The following is a 19,173-nucleotide window of genomic DNA, read 5'->3' as shown; positions in this document are numbered from 1 at the left end:
TTGTCCAGAATATACATGCTGGGCAGGTAGTTTACAATCTAGAGTGGCTAACAGATGAACAATAACAGCACTGATGTAATGAATGCTATTATTCCAGAATTTCAGGAGGTTATGACAATACGAGTTAAGGATACAGAATAGAAAAATGTCACTCTAATCAAAGGTGCATTCATGAGATCTGATAGGCTTGTTTTCACATGAGTACTGTAGGCAATACTTGAATGGTTACCATATATTTATACTCAACAGTCCATGGGTTCTGATGAAAAGCAAAATTTCACAAAGGCAATGGCCCTCAGTAACAGAATGGAGGGAATGATGACCTGACATTAGATATCTAGCTTTCCAGGCAGAACTGACTGGTTGGTGGACTGGGCTATGCTAAGCAACCTATTGATCTGAAGTTGTGATTTCTCAAGCCTCTTACAAAGAACTTGACCAGGACACGAAAAAGTGCGAAAGCTCAAGGAAGACTTGCTGATGAGAAACAAATGATCCTGCCATTAGCATTGATTGTTAATTGATTAAAAAAGAGTAAGTGCAAACCTACACAATCCGATCAGACAGGAGACACATTGACTAGCGGCTGCAAAATGTCTACTTTAATCTTGCTCTCAAGGTGGTTCTCAAGAAGGGGCATTTTGGCCGGGAAATACGGACCTGTTAGTGCAAAGAGAGATTCATGTAAGGAATCTAAACTTGAGGAATACAGAAGAGCATTTCCTATAGAAAGAGAGAGAGGTGAGCATTCTTCAATGGGGAACTACATTAATTATTAGGTCCACACCAAGCCATTTACCTAATTAGCTGTTTCTGAAATCTTCATTATAGCCGTGAATAAAACCCCTAATATATATTTAAAACTGAGGAATGTGTTTTGACAAAGCCATATAGAAGTAAAGAATGAAATCTTTACCTTCTTCAGGTGCAGTGGGCTCAGCAATGGGTCAAGACCGGCAAGGCAGGACCTGGCATTTGCTGTATCATCTCGCGTTGAGTGTGGAGAAAGAAACAAACACACCAAACGTGTGGCATGACAGAAGTGTGCAAGTTCATGCTCTCTTTGGTCTCTAGGTGAGTCAAAGGACATTGCTTCTTTCTCCTGCCCTAGAACCTGTTGCACTTGGTTGTGAAAGACTAGCTAATAAAGAGATACCATCAGCTTTTAGGAGAGAATGTTATTTTTTAAAAGGAGGGTAGAGGAGTAACTTAAATGCCCAGCAACAAAGAAATGGCTAAACAGATTATGGTAATGAGACAAAGTGAAATGCATATAAAGAATGAGATATTTCTGTTCTTTCTGATACAGAAATGTGTTCAGTACAATTGCAAACAAGTAAGTACAACATAATTCCTTTTTATAAAAGAAAGATACACATGCATATTTGTCTATAAGTATCTAGAGATGTCTGCAAATAGATAGGAACAAGTCAGGAGCACCAAACCTATTAGGGGTGGAAGTGGAGAGAATGAATGGTTTTGGTGGACAGAAAATTGCACTTTATAGTTTCTCTGTGTATGTATTTGTGTGTGCGTGTATTTGTGTGTGTTTCCAGAAAGCCACTATGGTCAGTCATCCTTCAGTTAATTGTATAATTGAATAATTTCAAATGTGAGTGTTTTGATACAAAATCATAAGTGAAAATTAGCTGCTATGAACTTTAAACTTATTTTTTATTTATGAGAAGCTATTTCCTGGTAATGAGTAACAACATGAGACCTAGAAATGTTTTGAATCAGCTCTGATGACTGCATAGGACTTCTGGCTATTGCTCTCTTGTTAAATCATGTATACGTTTTCCTCTATATCAAGACATTCTCAAATATTTGCAGTTTAAATCAGCTGCACCATACTGATGTGAAATCGCTTTAGAAACGGGGTCTAAATTCATTCTTTTTAGATTAAAGGTAAAAAGAGTCCTAAATAATGTGTTAGCCAGGTATAATTGGGATCACAATATTTTATCCTTCTCATTCCTTCTACCTGTGCAGCATCTGGCCTTGGATAGCATTCCTGGCAGTGGAGGACTTCTACCACGTGTTTGAATAAAATCAATATGTGCTATTGATTTGCTCCCTAATCCCTGACGGTGGTATGTTTTCTAACCATCCTCGTTCCAACCTACCCCATAATTTAACCACTTGAATCCATCCCTATCTCGAGCTCTTCTTGTCCTCTTCCTCCATCCTCTATCTAATGTGTCTGGTAGTAGCCCTGATGGAAGTGAAGTAAACAACATCACAGCGGATTCTCAAGGCAGAGTGGGACTGCTTATACAGCTGTGGTGCTTTCTTATGGGTCAATCTAGCAGAGCTGGAAATAGGATTCCTAGAACTGCCTTCCTGTTATGGTTTGAGTTAGACTTGGCCGGAGAGAGATTAGTGCATGACTGGAAAGGTGAAGTGAAATAGCAGTCATTGTGCTCAGAAAGTTGGTCTGGGGCTCTGGGTACCATTATGGCTTGTGTGTGTTGTTGCTGCCCTCCTGGCTCACTTCGCTGGCTTGAGACAGCAGCTGCGCCTCCCCTATCGCAGCTTCCACTGTATCTCTTCCTTTAGGTTCTTCAAGTCTTAGGCCAAGTTCATATAATGATATGTGGCCAAGAGTGACAGCTCCCTCTGCCTATCACCTATGCCACCAAGGTTGCAGGCACTGAGAGACTAGAAGAGGATCAATGTGTCCTTATAGGTTCCCGTTTGTCCTCATATATTTCAACTTGTCCTTGCTCTCCCCCACTTATGTCCAGCTTTTCTTCCCACATGCCTGCTCTGCTGACCTACACGGACTCCAGGTCCACCACCAGACCCAATGACTGTGTAAGGTCCAATCCCTGTAATAATTTCCTTACTCTTTATCACTCATTGTGGTTCTTCTTCCCTGATTGAAGACTACACAATACAAGGACAAACACATCCCTCCAATATTTGGTGTATCAGGAAGGTCTGAGGGACAATCAGGAGCCCCTGGAGATGGTACTGGTCCATTCTTTATTTAACTTATTTTCAGTGTGTGCAAGAGCGTTGGACCCAACTGGTGAAGCAACCCAGAGAATTCCTTGCTGGAAATAATTCAGAACACTTACAACAAGACTTTAGACTCAAAGCAAAATTTTCTTAAGCACATCCTTATTGGAAAGAAAAGTTTCGTGTTCCCTGTCCTTTCTCAGATGGGAAAATATTTGAAACACAGGAGTGTATATAATATCACACTTGTGTTACCGAAGTTTTAATGGCGTTTACCTGAAATGTTTCTACCATTCCTAAACTTTTTGGTTTCTGTTGGTGATTGGCGAGGAACAGATTGCACTCCCCTGAACTGAAATCTGATGAACGCCACAAAGTGAAAATAAACCGGAGACACTTGAAAAAAGGAAAAAAAAAAAAAAAAAGAAAACTCACTTCAAGAAATCGAAGCTGTTTTTTTTCCTTCCCCCCTCACTTGCAGCCAACTATGCTCCCCGCACATTCTGATCGTCTCCCCGCACGGTGTCTGTGGTGGTGACAACTGATTCATGTGTTCATTTGCATATCCCCCGGTGCCAGCAGCGGAATACAGAAGGGCCTCCTGCTCTGGCAGCCGACACAGCACTGGCAAATCAGGGGGGCTGTCAGAAACAGCTGTCCATTAACAGAGTTTGTGGAAACAACCAGGAGCTGTTTGAAAATGCTAGGTGGTAGAATTTAATTGGAGTAGCAACTGTTCAAAATTAAGATTAAAAGGACCAGTCAGTCAATGTGGATTTTGTGACACCTTAAAAATAATGTTTCGGGTCTGACTAATGCTGCATCAAGTTTGCACGTTTCTCTTCTTTGCCAATAGGACCTATTTGCTGGTGGTGATTGAGTGAATATAGTTAGCCGTGAGAGCTCAGGGTTCCCAATGCTGATGGTCTATTCCCTATTCTGAGACCCTTGTCGCTTTAAGAAAACAGGATTTTAATAGGAATCACGTGCAGGTTGAACAGGACGGAGCCGGGGGTCCTGGAAGAAGCAAGATTGGCAGTTTTGGAGATAGATCCGCTTCTCTTTCTCCATACTGTGAGTGTGGCTTCCGCCATAGCTGCCCCACAACAGCCCCTAGGCCCTCTTTTCCAGACACATGCATTTACAAACACATTGGCTTCTGGGGGGGTCCCTGGCTTCGGGAAAAAAGGGAGTCTGGTCTCCATGGCCCATTTAACCCTTGGCTCCTCTCCTGAGTATGCCAAAAAGAGGAGTGTCAGATGTTACTGACACTGAAGTGGTGGCGAGGGGGTGGGGTGGGATATGCGGACTAGTAATGGTTTCCTAAAAGCACTCTTTCGTCTCTCGAAAAATCTCAACTTTAACATTTCACTAAGATGAGAAAATAATTCTAACATGCCAGAAATAGCTACTTAGAATTTGGAACACAATCATAACTCCAAGCCCTGATTTTTAACCATTTTAAATTCGCGGTGGAACTCTTAGTACTCAAGTCAGGATTCTCAGTCCCACAGTCATGATTCCTATTGTCAACTAAACTGCAAATTCGAACCAGTCTTTTGGTTTAGTTCTTGGACTTTTACTATTGAATACATTGCATATTGCATCACTTGCTCACAAACGTCCATTTTAAGTCAATTTAAAAGGAAGCATATTAAATTTAAATGATAATGAAGGCAAATTTACAGTAAGATTAGATATTTTTTTTGATAGACCTTTTTTTTTCAACAACATCAGAGCAGATACACCATAGAATAAGGACAATGTGTGTGAGGCGGCAGTTCTGGATAGGTAGTGCGTGGCAGCCAGGAGAGGAAGTGACAGCTGGTGGCTTAGTAAACAGATTTCAGTTTAGGATTTTCTGAACATTTTAATATGCTTCTCCACTGTATCTTTTGTTTCCAATTCAATAACAAAGCCATTTTCTATTTGTTGCATTGAAATATCTGGTTAGAAAGCAAATATAGAAAACATAAAGTCAGGTGGCATTAAACCAAAACATGTCTAAATATCTGATGCAACGTTACAGTAATATTGGGGAGGTGAGGGGAAGGGAAGTTATCCAAAAGGAGAGAGCAGGGGGATGTTTGCCAATGGCAGGGCATACATGGCATTTCATTCCTCCAAGTATTTTTCCTTAAATGATATTCTCTCTTCCCGAACATTGTGTATACCCCAACTTCTACCACGCTGATCAAGAGGCCCAGCTGACTGGTGGTGGCTTGAAGGAAAATATAACAACTGTGAAGAGCGAAACTGACAATGGCGTTGAAGGCATTACTGCTGTTGACAGCCTCGCTCCTTTCAAAGATGTGAAACATTGAAGGGGACAGTTATGTCTGAGTCCTGGAGTATGTGTGGCATGCATTGCCTATCTCGATGAAAAGTGCCAATTTATGTTTGTTGTAAAGATCTGTAAATACTGTCTTATGGCAGCTAGTTTTTAATTGTCGCCAGCCTCAGGGGAGAACATGATTGAGTCCTCTGCGCTGCTCACATTGTACGTGCGAGATGTAATAAGGCAAGTGGGGCTGTTCTTTGAGTGGAAATGTTCCCCTCGAGCTTGAGAGAGAAGAGAAACGCTTCAGAATTCAGCTCTTCCTTTTCTGTTTTTAGTTAAATTGGATTCACGTTCATCAGATTGTGGTGCTACTTTGGCCTATGATCTGACCAAAGTAAACTGCTAATATTTCTGTAGCTGATCGAGATTCTAAGTGAAGGGGTTGTTGGGAAATCCTAGTTTAGAGTACAAAGATAATTGAAATCAAGGAAGAATTAATCATAACTTGAGAAGTCAGCATTTCCTTTCACTGCATTCTATTGAGGGGATCATGGAAAGAAGTCCTGTTTCAGTAGCATCCTGGTCTCAATTTTCTCAATTTTAGTTTGAATATACAGGAAGAGTGCAGATGGCATCAATAGATTATAAAGTATACAAAAGAAATCTAATTATAAAATATATAAGTATATAGTCTGTTTATAGAATAAATCTATTAATATTATTTTTATTAAATCTCTCTCCTCTTCCAACTCTACTCCAGCTCTACAGCAGTACTGTGAGGATGTCAGGAAAAGAACAATGGAGAAAGTGGAATCAAGGCAGTTTCACGGGCTCTCTCTCTCCTAAGACTTTTGCTTCTGTTTTCTTCTTCCTTGAGCAACTCAGCCATCTGTTTATAACACAAAGCTCTGGCTTGCACATGACTTTTGGCTCATGTCTGTAGCAGTCACCAAAAGTCTGTTTCCTTGTCTTCTTACACACACACACTTCTATTAATTTCCCAGCATCCCTTGCTGTTAAGGGTCGTCACATGACTCATCCTCACCAGAGGAATCTGAAGAGAAGCAACAGCTTCAGGCCCAGGCTTTTAAGAAGCACACGTCCCTCATGCATGATCTTTTTCTCTCTAGAGGATGGGAGAGCTACAGAGGCCCCAGGGGACAGCAAAGCTGAAAAGAGGAGGAATCCTGAGCACCTTGGACTGTCGCTTGAGGAAAGCTACCTACCGACTAGAAGTATCTGATGTGGACTGTTATAGGAGTGAAAATAAGCTTCTCTTGTGTTTGAGGCATTAAAAGTTTTCTCAGTTATTGCATCCTGTCCAAAGTGAACAATACCCGTGATCTTGATCCTCTTAACACAGTTTCTCTTTCTGCCACCTGCCACTAATTCATCCAGCTCATCTATTTCCCACTCCCACCAACCTAACTAGCCAGCTCATGGTTTTGATTCAGTCCTCACAAGGGATAGGTTTCAGACCAGGTGATGATGCATCGGCTACAGTTGCTGGTCAACCCGTGGTCCCATCAGCTGTGGGCAGGTCACACCCTGCCGGGCCTCATCTGCGGGAGGGTAATACCAGGAGAATGGCTCCTGGGTGGAGATGCAGCAGGAGCAGTGCGAAACACAGCACTTCCACCGCTGTTACAGGCTTCCAGCACAAACCAGTCTTTCTGAAATCGGTCTTTCATGGCTTAAAAGCGTAGCAAATGGAGTCAACATTATCACTGAAACTCCCATTAGTGCTTCTACCCTTTCAAGGTGGGTTCTGAGCTAAACCTGCATGCACCCAAATTGTAAATACAGCGTTGCTGTAGCCTTCCTTAGTTCCTTTCCCTTCCTAAAGCAACTCTTCTTCCTCTTGATGGGGATAGTCTTTTGTTTACTCATTTATTCACACAAGGAACTCCTGTCCTGCAGGAGTTCGCAGTGAAGAAAGTGACATCAAGAGCTGGTTGTGGTGGTGCAAAGATGGGTGGCACAAAATATGATTGTGTTCATAATTCCTTGCATAATGCAGGCATCTAGAGGGCGTGTTCATTCTACAATCTGTACAAAGTACTATGGAATCACGCGGTGGGGGCACCCATTCAAATATAGCTATAACCTGTCAGAACCAGCTATTAAGACAGGTGATTCCAGTTCACTTGACCTGCCACTGAGAGGATAAAGGGGTACAGGGTGATGAGTGTGCCCTTCGGATATTTAGGCAAAGGGAAAAATCAGACATGTTATATGTTCAACGATAACAATATGAAGGGTTTTTTTTTTTTTTATATAAGAAAAGGCATAAATCCTGAACGCCATTCAATTATCCTCAAACAGATAATTGATTTTCTTTAATTAATATGCTTTTCTATTAGAATCCTTGAATTTTTGATATAATTTGTAAATTAGTTTTTATTTACTGTTAAATGAATACAGTTTTAAGACCTCTTCAACCGAATCACTTCTGCTGAAATACCAGGAACGTGAGAGGCCTTTCCCTCACATGAGTAGGTTGGAACTCACAAGTCAGGGAACCTTAAAACCTGAGCCCTGAGCTTATCTAAGTGACCCAGTCGGATGCTGGGCCTGGCACTGTTGGAAAGGTTTCAACTTGTTACTTTTAACAGCCACTATTATGGTCCTCGATGCCACTTCCTTGCTTCACAGGTCAGCAATGGCTTGGGATTGTGATATATCACAGAGCATTTATTCATAGATTCCAGTATACTGCAGGTAGAATCACATATCTTGAGATTCAACCACATAGGATAATAAGCTTACATAACTGTCTTTACCTAGAGGATGAGAGTAAAAAAAAAAAAATACATACATATATACAAGTACATAGATGGATGGTCACACAATGACATGTAACAGTTTTTATCCAGCTTTGCTATAGTATGTAATCCACTACTTGTAGAAAGGGGGTAATGTTGGGAGAGCTCGGGTAGCCCTAATCAATTGGATTTTGGATTCCTTAATAGAGCGTCTCTGTGCTTATAAGACTGTTCTGACAACCAGCGCACAAATTGAGCTGAGAAATTTATCTACATATCCACATTATAGACAAATGAAACCAGGATTACTCTCCCTTTGTGTTGATCATGACTATCCTGCCTGACAACTTAATAGAACATTATGAAAGGAATTATTTTGTGACACAAGCAAAAAAGGAATTTTGAAGTAAGTAGTTTTTCAGTGGAAGGTAAACACTTTAAGATGGTCTGCCACAGGCACGAGGTGACTCTTCCAAAAAATATTTAACCTGGTAACTTTTTTGTTTTTAACAGACAGGTGTTTTTCTCAGACACGTATCAGTCAAATCTTGCGTGTGTTCACCCATGGCACCTCCTCGTTGATTTGGTACTTTAGTGCTTGAACTATTTCTCCAGTATTATCTCATTTAGACATACGATGAGGGTTTTAAAATGTGAAGGCCACAGGAAGAAATGACACTCATGGTATAGGCAAACTGAACCATAGGGCAGAGCCGTAAAACGTGATGTGACCCATTGTCTGAATTCGTGCTGTGCTGAGTCCTCTTTTTCAATTGTCTACATTTTGTTTAATCCTTACAGTGAAAACGTCAACTGTAGAAATATAGGAAAATAAAGATGAGAAGAAAATTAGAAGGAGCACAAAGAGTATGGTGTTTGAGAGCTCTGGTTCAGGAATCAGAGAGGAAAAGAGCCAACAATTTTTAAAACCATAATCATGACTTTGGATAACATAATGAAGCTGCCCTCTGAGCTTCAGCTTACTCCTTGGTAAAATATAATATGTATGTTTTGTTCGGAGGAATAAATAAGTTACTCCACATAAAGGGCTACAGATGGCACCTGGCACATGAGTGGTCGACCCATCTTAGCGGCCCTCTTAATGTGGATGAGCATTACTATTGGTATTTTCATCACAGTCTCCCACAACCCAGCTCTCCAAAATGCTGAGGTTTATTTCTTTCCCATCCTTTATTCTGTGCTTATTTGTCTTACATGTTTTGATCATGTTTAATATCTGTATCCCTTTTGGTGAAGCATTTTAAAAGCAAATAACACTGCATTTTAAAATAAAATTTCCAATTATTATTAAAATTGTGATGATTTGATTACAGGATACACTAAGGAAGGTGTAATACTGTACAACTTTGTTGTAAGACATTTTATTATGCTGTAAGGCTTTGCCCTCTGGCCTTGACAAATTATGTTCTAATGCATAATCATTACATAACAGCAAATGCCATATGACATGGTTGCCCGTACAAAAGGTGTCATTCTTATCCTCCAATATCAGCACTGTAAGAAGATATGCTGTATCTTCTCAGAGTCAATATTTATATTCTTCTAGCAAATCATTTCCAAATTAGTATACTCTGGCCTCAACGTTTTCATGACCACATTGTCATCACACATGAGCATTAGTACACACGTGTGCATTACTCTAGCACAGATACATTAATGCATAAATATGCAACATTTTAAAAATGATCCATTCAAATCCATGCTTATTAAATGTAAAGAAGTTCTCATATCTAAGCACAGGCTTGAGATTAAGAAAATAAGTAAATGAAGACACCATTGACACATGTGACTGCATGGGTTGCATCGCTTATCCTAGCAACAAAGATCTTAGCTAGAGCTAAGAGGATAATAAATAGAAATGCAAATTTAAAAAGGAGAAGGGGAGAAAAAGCATTAGGAGAAGAGGCAGGCTGGAGAGAAAGGGGCTGTCGCTCAAATGGGAAGCTGCGGCAGGTCACATCGTCCACTCCTCCGCGTGTGTGCTCCGTGATTCTCATTCAGTTCGGCAAGATTTTCAAACAAGGTCCAGTGTCCTAAAAATATTTGGAACTATTACAAAGCATAAATTATAAATGTGTCAGGAAAATGGAAAAAGGTGTCTTGGGCCTACTTAAAGCACACAATGATCTCGCCCATTATTCAACAATGATATGAACATCTTTTATTTCATTTCTCCTTAACAGTTCCTCTGTTTGCTATCATTTCCTGCTCGGCACCATGTCAATAATTACTAAATTAGCAGGACGCCTGTACAATTTCAGCTCAAGTGTTATTACTGACAAGTCAAACAATGGGACTGATCGAAAAGATGGGACTCCATCTCCTTATTTAAATGGACCGTGTTCAGAGGGAAAGATTGAAGCCCCCTTTTTCTTCAAAAGAGGGAGGGTGGGAATGGTTTACATTTTGTGCTGCTCAAGGACACGGAGTCAGAGGAAATGCCTTTTTAATGTAAACCTCTTTTCATTTCCAGGGGACAAAAATGAAGGTTATTGAAAAGAATCATACTTGGTGGAAGAAGTAATTACATTTTTTTTCAAGTCTCAGAGGAATAATGCTTTTATATTTCCTGAGATGACCCAATTTGCACTGCGATATGCTCCTTTAAATGTAAGTGGGCGGGCTTCTTTGCCCTGCATTGTTTTTCACCAGGAAAGATGCCCCTGTCGCACCTCTGATTAATTTGAGTCTTGATCTCCCAATGTACCAAAGCGACAGTACCAGAGTAGTCCCTCCTTGCAATGATGAGTTAAAAATGAAAGACTCCTGGGTCAGTTGTCCCCTCCTCCTCCAAAAAATGTTAGAGAGTCAAGTAGCTGCAGCTATAAACCATCTTCTCAAACCATACAGGTCAGGGCTCCCCTCCCTTGGAGCAGGGAGCAGGTGGCATGATACATGACTGTTCAGAAGAGGAACCTGGGGTTCTGGGTCCACAGCCAGTGCGAGGCTGTGTGTCCTGGAAGGAGGGTTTCCTTACCTCTAGGTCATTTTTCTGCAGCCCTACATATATATGTCTATATCTTAAGGACTCTGCTCTCTACAGTTGGACACGAGCCAGCACTTCAGGAATATCTTTTCCCTACAACAACAAGTAGTGTTGCCGTTGCTTAAACATTTATTCAAATGTGTATCCCTAACAATGTCATTGCTACTGAAGACTCTAAAACAGCATTTACACACCTTTGAAACATTCTTTGATTGCTTCAATTAAAAAGCTTAAAGTATTTTCTGGAAATTGGTTTGCATTTGATATAGATGGGACCTCACTGGGCAAGACATGAAACGTATTTTTGAAATGTCAAACAAGCCTTCCATGACCTCTGGCTTGTAGGGAGGTAAACATTTTTTTAGGAAATGTACATAGTGCCTGTTCTAGTTTATTCACTGACCAACTCTTGATTTCTGGAGAAGTGATCATTCAAGATATCACTAAACATGTTGAAAGGCCCTAATCTTAACTCTTTCAGACTCCAAAAAATAAATAGATGGTCACCTCAGTAACGTTAATGAGGTTGCTATCGTGCTTAAAGAAAGTTTTAGCTCTTTGTTTCTTTGTGCTCATTTTCTCATACCAGCTGGAAAGATAAAGATGTGGATAATTTGAGGTGATTTGTTTTGAGGGCTGACAGGGAGCTGGAGTTTCCATCACCTGCAATAACTTAGAGGTTAATGCCAGCACTAGGGGAATCAGAAATTCAACAAGCACGTGCAGTGTGAGACTCAGAAAAGAGAAATGGCTTCTGTCTCACTGACATGAACTCCTGACACTTTACATAAACTATCATAAAGTTGGTCTTTAGTGGTTAATGAACGTGTTTACCTCGCTTGAGAATGCTCATACTATTTGATTAATTATACTCAACAACAAAACTGTAGATTTGGATAATTTTAATCTTAAGGTATGAAAAAACCCTCAATGTTGCTATTTTTTCAATATCAGAAATGTATTGACAATCTCAGAGCTCCAGCTACTGATTGAGGGAGTTCATAAGAAAAGGGAAGAAGAAAACGAAAAGTAAAAACTAAGATTATGATTGTAATCTTTCCAACATTTGGTTAAATTTTGTATATCTTTGAATATAGGTCCAACAGAATTTGCTGAGGGATTGGATGTGAGGTTTGAGTAAAGGGCCTTGAGGAAGAATTTTGCCTGAGCAACTGGATGAATGGAGTTGCCATTCACTGATATCAGTTCTTCACGTTAGACATCATAGTGGAGGTGGCAAGTAGGGTGGGAATATACAACCCTGGGATCTGGGAAGGAGATCCGACCTAAGGTCTAACAACACAAGTCATTGTCATATATGGGGTATTTAAAACCTTGAGACTGAATGAGAGGATCAAGGGAGTGGGAATGAATAGAGAAGAATGTCAAAAAAATAATGCAACCTGTGCCTTAAGTAAGATGGAGTAAGTCTGAGAATTGATGACCGGGTCTAGCAATGCGGAAGTCATTGGTGACCTAGTTGAGGATACTCTTTGCTGGAGAAGCAGAGAGAGAAAGCCTGATTGGAGATGGTTTGAAAGAGAAGGAAAAGAGATTAACTGGAGGCAATGCATAGAGACAATACTTTCAAGGGCTTTTATTGTCAAGAGAAGCAAAGAAACGGAGCCAAAAGTTTCAGGAGGAAGTGAGGACAAGTGTGTGTGTGTGTGTGTGTGTGTAATTTTTCAATTGAGAGAAATAACAGATAGCATATGATGGGAAAAACCTAATAAAATGCAAAAAATTGGTGTATAACAGAGGAGAGAATTGTCAGGGTGATGGTTTTGAGTAGGCAAGAAAGGATAGTATCTAATATGCAGGCGCAGTGATTGGTTTAGCTGAGAACAAGGCGGTGAAAAAGCAAAATGTGTGTGGGTCGATGCTGGCAGGTGGTAGGCATGCAAGTGGAAGACTGTGAAATGCTCTTCTGATTGCTTCAATCTTCCCAGTGAAACACAAAACAAGGTAATCTGTTGCGAGTGAGGAGGGAAAAAAAGGTAACGGGGAGAAAAAAGAGAGAAGGTGTGAAATCACATTTAGGACAGTGCTACTGCAAGTGTCTATGAAGACTGGACTGTTGGTGAGCAGTCCTTGATGAAATAAGTACGGCCATTGAGAATAACTATTCATAAAATTTTATAGTAAGTTTGTGTTGTCTCAATATCCAAGCCCATAATCCATATCAGCAAATGTGGTTTTGTGCTTATTTTGTGTAGGCATATATTGCATTGATGGCACATCTGTGATGCAAGGAAAACATTACTGAGGTGTTACCTAGATTAAGGAGCTTACGCCAGAAAATAAATCATTACACTGCTTCCTCCATTGAGAATGTTTTGCTATGAAAAAATGTGAGCTGAACTAAACAGTGACTTAGTGACATGGTAAAAATTGTGAGTTATACAATTATTAAATTTGAAAGTATTCTCATTATTATGTGATGATATGACAGCCAAGCATGAACAACTGTACTGCGTACTAAGCATAAATTGTTATGAAGAGAAAAATGTTGTGTTGCAAAAGTGTGAACTATAGAAGGAATTCTTAGGGTTTCTGCAAGAGAAGTAACCAGTTTGGTCCCAATTTTTTAAATATGTGAAATGAACCACAGGATGTATTTCTCTTACGTCTTTGGCATTTTAAATTAATCATAATACTCTCATGTCAATGGAAGGTAAGCTCACACAGGAAAAGCAGAAGTTAGGAGATTGTAAGAACAGAGTTCTACAGATTGTTTTCATCATGTTTCATAACTGATGATTTTAATGAAGATGTGTTGGTCTTGCTGCTCCACATCTATGCAAGGTTATGACAGAACAACGTACAAATTGATAAAAAGTTTAAAATTTTTTTATTTTCTGTCAAAAGTAGACTGGTACACAGGAAATTCATGAATATAGAATTCACCTTTTCATCAAAATATAATTTAAATTTATCTATGACATTTAAGGACAAGTTATTAGAATTTGCTACTGATAAAGACTTGAAAACGACTTTTGAAAATACAGTATTATTTGTTTCATTTTGAATAAAAGAAAAAAATGAATATTCTCAGCTTGCTGAAATTGCTTTAAAATCTCTTCTTCCATTCCCATCAAAATACTGTATGATTACTGAGTATTGTTAATACTCCTGTGACTATTGTTAAAACAAAACTTAAACACCATTTAAATAAACATATATTATCCCCTACAGGTAGAGTTGCTATCAATGCAACCTAGATTAGATGAGTTAACAAGCAAGAAGCAAGCTCATTTTTCACATTAACAACTTTAGGTATTGACATACATGGGTATTGGTTCAAAGTGTAATTATATGCATTATATATGGGGATTTCCAGTTTCCTTTATTATTTTGTTTATTTCTAATTGCAGAACAATGGGAAGTTATGAATGTAATAAAGATTTTCTATACATATTTTCCATGCTTATACTTTCAGTGACCAAATTGTACAGTTTTTGAAATCTCTTTTTTCCCCTATGCTTTCTTTCTGATTATATTAACTAAAATGCAATTTGTATCTGCTCCATCTAATAATAAAGATTGAGCTCATATTTCGTAAGTTCTGTTTTTTCATTTCTTTTTAATTATGTGTTACAAAAATATTAATCTGGAATAAATTGGAAAAAAAAAAACCCTAGTACTTTCCTACAAATAGTTCTGAAAAGCACTGGCCCTGGAGAACCATGTAAGGTCCTCAAGCCAAGGAGTCACATGGTTAGAAATATACTTTGACAGTATAGGAAAGGACAGGTTGATGGAAGGGCAGAGTGTCTGAAAAACCATGCAATAGAAACTGAATGAACTCTTAATAAAGCCCACCTAATCTAGAGTTGCAAATCACAAATATTGTTAAGGGAAGACTTTGAGTAATAGTGTGGTGAGGGGAGAGGAATCTAAGATTTTGGACACCAAGAAGTTTCCAAAGCTGTAGGCGGGGGAGTCACAGCTTATCACGCGGTTTGGAAATTTGCCAGCTGGATGGATGTGGTTGCAAGGAAAAACAGGGGAAGATTAGACTGATGATGAGAGAAAAAGACTCAGTCATTCAATGTTCACTCAACCAATAATTAAGTACCCGTGCAGTAGCAGACACTGTTCTAGGCACCAGGAGCACAGCAGTAACCAAAAAGTCAAAGTCCTTGCCCTCACTGAACTTATATCCTAGTTGGGGAAAGATAGACAATAAAAAATAATTAAAGAAGTTGCTAAATAGACAATATGTCAGCTAGTGATAAGTGCAAAGTAAAAAATGAAGCACAGTAAGAGAGATGGCAGCATTGAGTTGGGGATTGGAGTGGTTATTAGTGTTTTTATAGGGTGCTCAGGAAAGCCCTCACTAATATTTCTCTTGGGCAGAGACCTGGGGAAAGTGAGGGAATGAGGCATGGAGCTACTTGACGGAAGAGTGCAAAATGCCCGAGGCAGAAGGGAGTGGGCTATGTTGGAGGGGTAGCAAGGAAGCTAGTTTCAGGGCAATGAGCAAGGGCAGGGGTGGGGGGGCATTGGTAGGAGATGAGGTCAAAGAAGAGGCAGGGCCAAGGCTACCTGGGACCCTGGAGGACAATATAAGGATTTTGACATTTATTTTGTGTGAGGGGGGACATTTGGAAGGTATCAAAAGGACAAGTAATATGAATTTGGTGATGTTTAAAAGGACCACCATGATGCTGTACCTCTTATAAACTTTGGGGACAGGGCAAGCTTGAAAGAAGGCAGACCAGTTTTGAAAGTATCGCAAAATCCAAGCAAGAAATGAGAGTACCAATGAAGATAATATGAAGTATTATCAATACTTATATGATAAGATGAAGCATTATAAGATAATATGAAATGTCAATGGAGATAAGATGAAGTTGTATTCTACATATTTTCCGAAACTAGAGATGTTGGATAATGAGCACTGAGGGAAAAGTGTAGGTTGAAAATATAAACTTCAGAGTTAAGAGTATAGATGGTGTGAAAATTGAGAAGAGAAATGTATGAAGACTGATTTTAGGACATTCCAACATTTAGACATTGGGGAGAAGAGGAAGATTCAGAAAAGGAAATAGAAAGGGAGCAGTCAGTGACAAGAGGACAGCCAAGAGAAAATGATACTCTGCACATGTTGGTAGCAAACAGCTGTGACAAATACTGCTGCTGGGACAAGTGAAATGAGAAATTAAAACCGATCACTAAAGTTAGCAATGTGGAGATCATTGCTCACCTTGACGACTGGTCTTTTGCTAGAGTTCTAGAGAAGAAAGCCTGAGTAGAATCAAGAGAAAATGGAAGCCTCTTACATGAATGCAGTGATCAGAAGCAGGTCTTTCAAGGAGTTTTGCTCTAAAGCAGGGGTTGGTAATCTATGACCTGTCGCCTGTTTTTATAAATAAAGTTTTATCAGAAGACAGCCACCCTCACTCATTTATGTATTGTCTATGGCTTATTTCGTGCTATAAGGCACACTTGAGCAATTGTGACAGAGACCATCTGGCCAGTAAAGAGTGAACTATTTGCTATTTCTCCTTAATAGAAAAAGATTGCCAACCTCCGCTCTAAAAAATGAGGAGAAATGGGGTGGTATCTAGAGGGGGGTGTGGGAGCAAGAAGGACATTGTTAAGATGGAAGAAACTTCAGAATATTTGTAGGCTAACGGGAATTATCTGGGACAGGTGACTAACAAATACTGCTGGAGAGTGAAGGTACATTTGCTAGAGCCATGCTTTTTGAGTTGGCCTTGAAAGGCAATAAGATCCAGAGGAAATTTGAGGGATGGTGTATCCAAGGAAAGGAAGGCAGACAGGCAAAATATATGTATACTGATGTGAGTAGGTGGTAAATTAGTTAGTGAGGTTATGGAAGTTCTGATTGTTTCCATTTTGTCATTGATCTGGAAATAAGATCATTGGTTGAGAGTGAAGGGGCGGAGTTGTGTTGGAGGTTTATGGAAACAAGAGAACAGAAGAAACAGTCATGAGGCAAGTCTGGAGATGACTGAATCAGGAAAATGTAGTAGCTGGATAGCACAAAGAGCCCACTGAGGGTCATGAATACCAAATGCAACTACTCATCATGGTTCATGACTCCTCCAGCCATGTGGAATGGCTCAAGTGTGGCCTTGGAGGAATCTCAGAGTGGGATGTACTGTGGTTTGGGCTTTTCCTGGCGAAGATGATAAGAGAAAAGGAGCACGGAATTAAGAGTACATGAGGAAGTGATTGTGTTAGACTAGTGATTCTCAGACTTAAATGTACATAAGAATCACCGGGAGAGCTTATTAAAACAGTTCCCTGGCCTCCATCTATGAAGATTTTGAATCAATAGATGGTGATAGGGTCTATGGATTTTGATTTCTAATAAGCTCACAGATGATCAATGTTTCCAGTCAGAGGACCACACTTTGAGAACCACTCTGTCAGACTGTACAATCTAAGCTGGCTAAATAAGGAAGTGAGGAACGAGGTAGGACAGACAGTGGAAGATGGTAAGATTAATGCATTGTGGGAGCCTCTATGTTGTTAGAAGTGAGAAGGAAGGATCAGAGGCATTGGATAGAGACTGTGAAGATGGTATAAGTTGTTGGTAATGACAAGGTCTAGAGTATAATCTCATAAGTGGGAGACTGAGGTATAAGATGTAAAACAAGATCCTTAGAGGTGAGCTGCTCAAGGAACTGAGAGGCTAAAATATACTGACATCAGCATAGTATATAGATACTGACAATACCAAGAATTTTGATAAAAGGAAAGTTTAAGAAAATTACGGTGAACCAGATAAGCATAAAGAGTCTACCTACGCCTCCTACATAAAATGGTAAGTGGGATGCAGGAGTGAAAACAGCCAACATTTGAGAGGGTCAATGGGATGGGAAAAAGTGTTCTCAATAGGTAATCAGGCTTCAGTCAGAGTAAGAAAGCAAAGGGAACATTCACATACGTGTTGATCAAAGGAGTTTTGCGAATGAAAGGAGTACAAAGGAGTAATGCTAATGATGAATCACATATTCCAAAAGGCTTCCAGGAAGGATCCGGAATGTTAAGGAGGGATGGATGCTTGAATCATATTGCGTAATGTCCATTCTCTTCATAATTAGAGTTTGGCATTGATGGGTGATCTGGGAGTTTTGGCATCTTAATGAATAACATAGCAGAGGTAGACGACATGCTGGAATTTCTTCTGCTGGGTGTCCATGGTAAATTGTTCCATGTTGGGGAGGGAGACATGGGGTCTATCCAATGTCATCAGGGTTCTGGCCTGCCTCCAATCCTTCCTTCTAACCTCTAATAACCCACAGGTTCCTACATTACATCAATCTTACCACCTTTCACTCTCCATCACATCTCATTCTTAGTGCCAAGCACTGTTCTGGAGGCAGGGAGTACAGATGTAAACCAGACGGATGTGTTCTCCCTTCTCATAGAACTTACATGTAGTGATGGAGAATGAGAAATAAATAAGTAAACAAGTACATAAGTGCATAAATAAAACAATTTCAAAGTGATAAATCTTATGATGAAAATTATGTAGAGTGAGTTGCAATATACTTGGAGGATATTTTTGATAGAGTGGTTAGAAAAGTTCTCTCTGGGGAGTTGATATTTAACCTGAGACTGAGATACAAGAAGAAACAAAGGAGTAGAGAAGGTTGTAGTTCATTCCTGACAGAGGAAATATTCAGTGCACAGGCCACGGGGTGGGGACAAGCTTGCTTTGTTGCAGACCAGATAGAAGGCTAGTGAGCGAGAGTGTAGTGTACAGGGGGAGGAGGGGATATGAAGTCCAAGAAGGCGGGGCCAGATCAGGCAGAGTTCGACAGAGTTTGGAATGTGTTCTGAGTACATGTGAAGCTATTGGAGGATTGTAAGCAGAAGAGTGGCATTAACTTCTTTTTATTTTTAAATGAACTTTCTGAGTACCATGGAGAACTAACTGTGGGGGCAGAAGATAAAAATGGAGGTGAGTTTTGTATTCAGATGTATTGAAATTCAAACAGATTGAGACTCCCAGTGATGTGCTGTGGATGTTTCAAATGTGGGGGTCAGTTATGCTAAAACCAGTTTGGAGCATGATGTACCAATAGCTATGAGTCACTTTCTCATTTCACATCTAGATCATAAGGCCATGACTCACCACTATCGCAATTTCTTCTCTCTACAATATATTCTTTCTG

The 19,173-nt window shown here is 39.8% G+C and overlaps 1 long non-coding RNA gene across 2 annotated transcripts in view; it reads left to right on the top strand.

Moving 5' to 3' along the window:
- The window catches only part of LOC139083361 (uncharacterized), a 53,707-nt gene extending 44,389 nt beyond the window's left edge, over positions 1-9,318 (top strand). Inside the window, exons 7-8 of one of the 2 annotated variants that reach the window (XR_011540014.1) lie at positions 926-1,074; positions 6,376-9,318. This is a non-coding gene — a long non-coding RNA (uncharacterized lncRNA). Of the gene's footprint in view, positions 1-925; positions 1,075-6,005 lie in introns of both variants that reach the window. The other variant, XR_011540013.1, reaches the window with a different exon arrangement.
- The last annotated feature ends 9,855 nt before the right edge of the window (positions 9,319-19,173 follow it).

The sequence above is a fragment of the Equus przewalskii genome, chromosome 1 (assembly GCF_037783145.1).
Source record: "Equus przewalskii isolate Varuska chromosome 1, EquPr2, whole genome shotgun sequence".
Taxonomy (NCBI): domain Eukaryota; kingdom Metazoa; phylum Chordata; class Mammalia; order Perissodactyla; family Equidae; genus Equus; species Equus przewalskii.
Note: the sequence above shows the minus strand (reverse complement) of the source record. Positions and strands in the feature narration are given on the sequence as shown.